This window comes from Salvelinus fontinalis, chromosome 25 (assembly GCF_029448725.1).
Source record: "Salvelinus fontinalis isolate EN_2023a chromosome 25, ASM2944872v1, whole genome shotgun sequence".
NCBI lineage: Eukaryota > Metazoa > Chordata > Actinopteri > Salmoniformes > Salmonidae > Salvelinus > Salvelinus fontinalis.
Window position 1 is genome coordinate 20,697,981 of NC_074689.1, and position 7,818 is coordinate 20,705,798.

Below are 7,818 nucleotides of genomic sequence, written 5' to 3' on the forward strand. Positions count from 1 at the left end.
CCCCCCAATTCCACTCACTCCCCTCTTTCTCTCCCTTCCAATCATTTTCTTTCCTCCCTCTGTGTCAGTCATTAATGTCTTCACAAAATTGTCTTTGTGGATCCTAGCGGTCAGTCTTCAATCAGGTCAGAGGAAGAAGTAGGGCAATTGATGTGAATCTTAGCATATGTCAATCACAGTACTATAACAAGGCCAGTGCTCTAAAAGCACATGAGTGGTCAGCTGGGGTCCTATGGACACACGCACGCACGCACGCACGCACACACACACGCACGCGCACACACACACACACACACACACACACACACACACACACACACACACACACACACACACACACACACACACACACACACACACACACACACACACACACACAGGGGTGCCAGGAACCCCAAAATATCTGAAGTGGCACAAAGTACATGAGGATGGCAGGGGGGTGGTCCGGAGGGGGGAACCTATCTGAGCTAGCTAAGCCAACTTCATTCAATTGCTTGGTGGCTAGTAGTATTACAGAGAAACAACTAAATATTTAAAAAACATATTTTTTTAAACAGGACAGATCTGAGGGGGCATGTGCCCCTGTGCCCCCTATGGGCATGACGCCTCTGCGCCCACACACACACACACACACACACACACACACACACACACACACACACACACACACACACACACACACACACACACACACACACACACACACACACACACACACACACACAGTCAGCATGCTTTAGCCTGGCTGGGCGACCCCCAGTCGATCGATAGTTCATTAGCCAGGATTGTCTTGTGTCCATGTAGCCTTGAATATGGTCCTTAATTACTATTGCATTAGGCCACACCAGACCCAACACTCAGCTGGGGACATCTAGACCTAACAAAGCCTTACACACACACACACACACACACACACACACACACACACACACACACACACACACACACACACACACACACACACACACACACACACACACACACACACACACACACACATACAAAGAGACAAACATACACACACACACACCGCCTAGAGGGTGGACTGAAGAGAGGAGAGGAGAGCGGGGGGAAACGGGTTAAGGAGGAAGGGGGGGACAAAGATTTATTTATTTATTTGACAGGGACAATGCACATCAATTAACTCTTCTGTAAATGTCCCAGATTTAGCCAGCTGGCTAGTTTTCATCAGTAGTTCCTGGGAAGATAGATACAAACTATATAGATCAATATTGGGGGTAAGGAAGCAGAGATTGGGGAAAGGGATCAGATAGGGACATGGAGGGTTTAGGAGAAGGGGTTTGGGTTTTAGGGGGTAGCACTGTAAAGGGTGGAATTAGAAGCCAGATAAAAAGGTTGTAGGTGTAAATGTCACTTCTCCAGCTGAGTGTATGTTTGTGTTGTATCAACAGCTAATCAAGTAATCAATACATTTCTATCAAATAGTCTGTACTTTGACTCTAGTCTGTAGTCTGTATTGTCTGCTATTAGTTAGAAATGTAGACAATGAAACCATTGCCTCTAAGGGGAGAAGATACTGTAGGGGGCAGAGAGTAGGGAGAGGGGTAATTAAATACATGCTAAAGTACATTAGGAAAGGGCAGAAGGGATGAGAGAGCACTGAGGATTAGGTTGATTCACCTCAAGTACACTCTTAGAAAAAAGGTGCTAGGTAGAACCATGTAGGGTTCTTTGGTTTGATGCTAGGTAGAACCATATAGGGTTCTTTGGTTTGATGCTAGGTAGAACCATGTAGGGTTCTTTGGTTTGATGCTAGGTAGAACCATGTAGGGTTCTTTGGTTTGATGCTAGGTAGAAAAGAACCCTTTGAGGAGGGTTGTACCTAGAACTCTCTATTTAGGATTCGTCATAGAACCCCCTGTAAATGGTTCTATCTCTTTGAATGGTCTTTTGTTTGAGGGCCTAGTTATGCCCTAGCACAGTAGTGTTAGGAAACTCTTGGTTTACAGGCCACATCAGGCCTGCAAGTCACATTATGCTGTCTTGCAAAGTGATGAATAATTCCTATTAGAATCCAGCCAGAGTGAGGATATCCAACAATTTCAACTTTTAATCACACACAACCTGCATTCGGAATGACTCCCAGGGTAGGGATGATTGATTCATGAGACTACCTAACTCATCTAAACTTGAACAACAATTTCATGAAAGGGTGCAATAAGTCCAACTACTAACAGATTGGATTTGTTTCGATTTTTTTTGTTGTTATTTATAGCATAAGATTAATCAACCAATCAATGTACACACAAAGACACACATATTGAAACAAACAATTCTGAAAATCAAACTGCAATAGAGCATGCTGGGAAATATGATAATGATGGTTTTAAGTGCTTTACTCTACACAGAGTAAAAATGACACAATCACACTCAACTCTGGTTATTAACGCCAACATTGGGGTTCTTTTACACCGCTGAGTGTTTAGTAAATGCAACTCCTGAATCAACACTAGAAGTATTTCACTGAAATCAACACTAGGTAAAACTGGCCAATTAGCTGTGTACCATACACTACTCTGTGTACCATACACTACTCTGTGTACCATACACTACTCTGTGTACCATACACTACTCTGTGTACCATACACTACTCTGTGTACCATACACTACTCTGCTGGTGCACTCATACTCCCTTCTATTATCCTACTATCTGCTCAATAAAATCACAGAAAATAATCATTAGAAAGACAGAAATCATAACAAAGATATACAGTGAGTACTGCATATGCAAAATGATTAAGAGAATACCAGACACATGCAGCCAATATTCCCATACAGGTTCAATTTAAAACATTCTCACACCTATCTTTTTAAACTAATGTGACTACTCAAACTCCTGATGTTAAAGATTTAAAAAAGAATAAACACTAATGCTCAGGCACCATAATAAATAAATAATGACAAAGCTTATTCAGATTCAGTAGGGTTCTATATAGAATCCTTCTTTCCTTCCAAACAATCATCAAAGAACCCTTTCTACCATAAATGGTACTTAGGGTGAAAACATTTCTAGGTAGAACTCTTTGCCTTACAAAGAACCCTTGTCTTCCAAAACAGGTTCTACAGATGAAAACATTTCTAGGTAGAACTCTTTGCCTTACAAAGAACCCTTGTCTTCCAAAACAGGTTCTACAGATGAAAACATTTCTAGGTAGAACTCTTTGCCTTACAAAGAACCCTTGTCTTCCAAAACAGGTTCTACAGATGAAAACATTTCTAGGGAGAACTCTTTGCCTTACAAAGAACCCTTGTCTTCCAAAACAGGTTCTACAGATGAAAACATTTCTAGGTAGAATTCTTTGCCTTACAAAGAACCCTTGTCTTCCAAAACAGGTTCTACAGATGAAAACATTTCTAGGTAGAACTCTTTGCCTTACAAAGAACCCTTGTCTTCCAAAACAGGTTCTACAGATGAAAACATTTCTAGGTAGAACTCTTTGCCTTACAAAGAACCCTTGTCTTCCAAAACAGGTTCTACAGATGAAAACATTTCTAGGTAGAACTCTTTGCCTTACAAAGAACCCTTGTCTTCCAAAACAGGTTCTACAGATGAAAACATTTCTAGGGAGAACTCTTTGCCTTACAAAGAACCCTTGTCTTCCAAAACAGGTTCTACAGATGAAAACATTTCTAGGTAGAATTCTTTGCCTTACAAAGAACCCTTGTCTTCCAAAACAGGTTCTACAGATGAAAACATTTCTAGGTAGAACTCTTTGCCTTACAAAGAACCCTTGTCTTCCAAAACAGGTTCTACAGATGAAAACATTTCTAGGTAGAACTCTTTGCCTTACAAAGAACCCTTGTCTTCCAAAACAGGTTCTACAGATGAAAACATTTCTAGGTAGAACTCTTTGCCTTACAAAGAACCCTTGTCTTCCAAAACAGGTTCTACAGATGAAAACATTTCTAGGTAGAACTCTTTGCCTTACAAAGAACCCTTGTCTTCCAAAACAGGTTCTACAGATGAAAACATTTCTAGGTAGAACTCTTTGCCTTACAAAGAACCCTTGTCTTCCAAAACAGGTTCTACAGATGAAAACATTTCTAGGTAGAACTCTTTGCCTTACAAAGAACCCTTGTCTTCCAAAACAGGTTCTACAGATGAAAACATTTCTAGGTAGAACTCTTTGCCTTACAAAGAACCCTTGTCTTCCAAAACAGGTTCTACAGATGAAAACATTTCTTGGTAGAAACCTATCCCTCTGCAAAGAACTCTTTTGGAACCCTTTCTTCTAAGAGAATAGACTGGGGGTGATGTATTCTCTAAAAATGAAGGACAGAAGAAAGAACAGAACAAAAAGGACAATGTTGACGACAAGGCAGAAGACTTTTCTTAAATGTCACTGGGCACTGCGTTTTGATTGTGTGTGTGTGTGTGTGTGTGTGTGTGTGTGTGTGTGTGTGTGTGTGTGTGTGTGTGTGTGTGTGTTGCACAGAGTGCAAATCTAATCCTCTCCATTCACTGTGAAAAAGATTGTGAGAGAAAAAAGGAGGAGGGGAGGAAGATTGAACAACAACAACTCCATCACAAATTTAAATCTGATTTCCGCGCTCACGCTCAAACGCAGGCGGGGTGAAAGGAGTGAAATTAGGATCATTTAGAATGAATGGCTATCAAGGTAGCATTCATCTGAAGGATGAGAGAGAGAGGGAGATGGAAAGATATAGAGAACTTGATGGGGTTTAGAAAAGGAGGAGAGGAGGGGTTAAGAGAGGGGTGAGGGGGGAGGACAAGAGGAGAGGAGAGGAGGAAGGAGGGAGGAGGGGGGAGGACAAGAGGAGAGGAGAGGAAAGGAGGGAGGTGGGAGGAGGAAGGAGGGGGGTGCAGTCAAATGACACTCATGACAAATGACACGTTGTGTCTCCCGGTCTCCTCTCCTTCGCTGGATGATTTGTCATCTCCTCCTCTGACATTTCTCATCCCGCTATCAAATCACCCTGACAGAATGATATTTTCTCATTCTCCCCAGCTCAGCAACGTAGGAGCACACCCAAATACTGCCTTCTGCATGGTACACTACTAACTCTCTGCTACTGAATACTGCTAACATTGTCTGCTAGAACAGGAGTGAGCCAAAACAATAGCTTCTGCATTACTATCCCTTTATGGATTATTAGCTCACTAAAATCACTGTGTGATTCCCCATTCACATTGTAATGATGCACTTTATATTGAATGATGGGACGGGCCCATGCTGTCTCCACAGTGTGGCTCCTCCTCTATTGACAATCTCCATAATAATTGATCTCTTTCTCTATTGATAATCTGCATAATAATTTATTATCTCTGATTATGGTGACAGTCTGTAGATGAGAGCCCACCTGCTGAGCCTTTGCTCTGGCTTCCCGTAGCGACCCTGTATTGTTTAATTGAATACTAATAAGGACGGCCTTCTATCTGTAATGACCCTGTCTGTCCAGAAACCTCTACTTTAGAAGTGAAATTAATGAGCTTGGATCATTAATTCACATTCAGCAGGCGATCCTTATCAATTCTGCTAGAGACATGGAAATATATATGTATCTCTATATCTCTATGAGCATGGTTTCAGCTCTGTGAGATAGAAATAGCTATTTTACATAATTGAAAAACCATTGAAGCATCTTTATTAGGGATGGACAGATGGACAGTGTTGTCCTTTGAGGTAATGCCTTTATATGTACAATCAGACACTGGCATCAGTAGTTTCTTTAGAAACTGTAGGCCCCTCAATCTGCAAGGGCATCATTGATTTAAGAAACCAGAAATTATGATGAAATAAATAACCCCCCCCCAAACAAAAATTTCAACATATTATTCAGCATCATTAGTGAATCATCATTTATTATTCAGTATTTATTACTCTGTAAAAGGTATTGGAAGTGAAAACATCCATGTGGTCTTACTTATGTAAATGTAGTTATAGCCCTTGTTTTAGCACTGTGTGACTGTCTGACTGTGGTCAGTGTCTGACTGTGGTCAGTGTCTGACTGTGTGACTGTGGTCAGTGTCTGACTGTGTGACTGTGGTCAGTGTGTGACTGTGTGACTGTGGTCAGTGTCTGACTGTGTGACTGTGGTCAGTGTGTGACTGTGTGACTGTGGTCAGTGTCTGACTGTGTGACTGTGGTCAGTGTGTGACTGTGTGACTGTGGTCAGTGTCTGACTGTGTGACTGTGGTCAGTATGTGACTGTGTGACTGTGGTCAGTGTGTGACTGTGGTCAGTGTGTGACTGTGTGACTGTGGTCAGTGTGTGACTGTGTGACTGTGGTCAGTGTGTGACTGTGTGACTGTGGTCAGTGTGTGACTGTGGTCAGTGTGTGACTGTGTGACTGTGGTCAGTGTGTGACTGTGGTCAGTGTGTGAATGTGTGACTGTGGTCAGTGTGTGACTGTGTGACTGTAATCAGTGTGTGACTGTGTGACTGTAGTCAGTGTGTGATTGTGTGACTGTAGTCAGTGTGTGACTGTGTGACTGTGGTCAGTGTGTGACTGTGGTCAGTGTGTGACTGTCTGACTATGGTCAGTGTGTGACTGTGTGACTGCGGTCAGTGTGTGACTGTGTGACTGTGGTCAGTGTGTGACTGTGTGACTGTGGTCAGTGTGTGACTGTGTGACTGGGGTCAGTGTGTGACTGTGTGACTGTGGTCAGTATGTGACTGTGTGATGGTGGTCAGTGTGTGACTGCGCAACTGTAGTCAATGTGTGACTGTATGACTGTAGTCAGTTTATGACAGTGAATGTAGTCAGTGTGTGACTGTGTGACTGTAGTCAGTGTGGGATTATACTCAGTCGGTGACTGTGTAATTGTAGTCAGTGTGTAACTGTATGACTGTAGTTAGTGTGTGACTGTGTGACTGCAATCAGTGTGTGATTGTGTGACTATAGTCAGTGTGTGACTGTGTGACTGTAGTCAGTGTGTGGATGTAGTCAGTGTGTGACTGTGTGACTAGTCAGTGTGTGACTGTAGTCAGTGTGTGACTGTGTGATTGTAGTCAGTGTGTGACTGTGTGACTGCAATTAGTGTGTGATTGTGTGACTGTAGTCAGTGTGTGACTGTGTGACTCTAGTCAGCGTGTGACTGTGTGACTGTAGTCAGTGTGTGACTGTGTGACTGTGTGACTGTAGTCAGTGTGCGACTGTGTGACTGTAATCAGTGTGTGACTGTGTGACTGTAGTCAGTGTGTGACTGTGTGACAGTAGCCAGTGTGTGACTGTGTGACTGTAATCAGTGTGTGATTGTGTGACTGTAGTCAGTGTGTGACTGTGTGACTGTAGTCAGTGTGTGACTGTAGTCAGTGTGTGATTGTGTGGCTGTAGTCAGTGTGTGACTGTGTGACTGTAGTCAGTGTGTGACTGTAGTCAGTGTGTGATTGTGCGACTGTAGTCAGTGTGTGACTGTGTGACTGTTGTCAGTTTGTGACTGTAGTCAGTGTGTGACTGTGTGACTGTAGTCAGTGTGTGACTGTGTGACTGTAGTCAGTGTGTGACTGTAGTCAGTGTGTGACTGTGTGACTGTAGTCAGTGTGTGACTGTAGTCAGTGTGTGACTGTGTGACTGTAGTCAGTGTGTGACTGTAGTCAGTGTGTGACTGTAGTCAGTGTGTGATTGTGCGACTGTAGTCAGTGTGTGACTGTGTGACTGTTGTCAGTTTGTGACTGTAGTCAGTGTGTGACTGTGTGACTGTAGTCAGTGTGTGACTGTGTGACTGTAGTCAGTGTGTGACTGTAGTCAGTGTGTGACTGTGTGACTGTAGTGGCCTACTGTTCTACTCCCTGCTGAGTGTCTGTTGTCTCTCTCTACCTCTCTGTGTGAGAC